The sequence below is a fragment of the Lottia gigantea genome, assembly GCF_000327385.1.
Source record: "Lottia gigantea unplaced genomic scaffold LOTGIsca_18, whole genome shotgun sequence".
NCBI lineage: Eukaryota > Metazoa > Mollusca > Gastropoda > Lottiidae > Lottia > Lottia gigantea.
In genome coordinates, this window is record NW_008708301.1 from 86800 (window position 1) to 87469 (window position 670).

Consider the following 670-nt stretch of genomic DNA (forward strand, 5'->3'; position numbering starts at 1 on the left):
AGTCCTTACAATCATTAGATCATGAGATATTCGTAGTTAAACTTTTTTTTAGGGCAACGGTGACTGTCGGTAAATTATACACACCCCNGATTTTACGCACAGTTACTATAGAAGTCAGTACAAAATTTTCAATTTTTAAAACGCGCAATTTTGATCAAAATATCAAGTGTGATATAACGCCAAAAAGGAGAGATCATGCACTCTAAGAATATATAAGAAATTTTGTTATATGTTAATTAGGTCACGTGACAGAGCTCTTCAAAGTTAAAAATCGCGATTTTCAAATTGCTGTAGAACCGGAAGTTAACAATGCACAACAAAAGTGAAGATATTATCGGATATATCTCGTAAGGGGCAACAACTTTTGTTCAGGTCAAAAGGTCAACAAATGTCAAATAAAAGTAATATGAGCCTTTGAAGTTTCGAAAATTGCTGTTTTCGGACGTCTGCAAAACCGGAAGTATATATCGGACATCAAATTTCAAAGTAAGAATGGTCATCCTTAGTCAATGACCTTTGACCATGCAAAGGTCAAGGTCATTCATGTTAAAGATCAAAAATGAAAAATTTATAAAATTGTTAAACCTATTCCCTTTTTTAAAGTAAAGAATGCAAACAACTGTAATATTATCACAAATTGTCCTAAGCAGTGATCTATTTTCATGCAAAA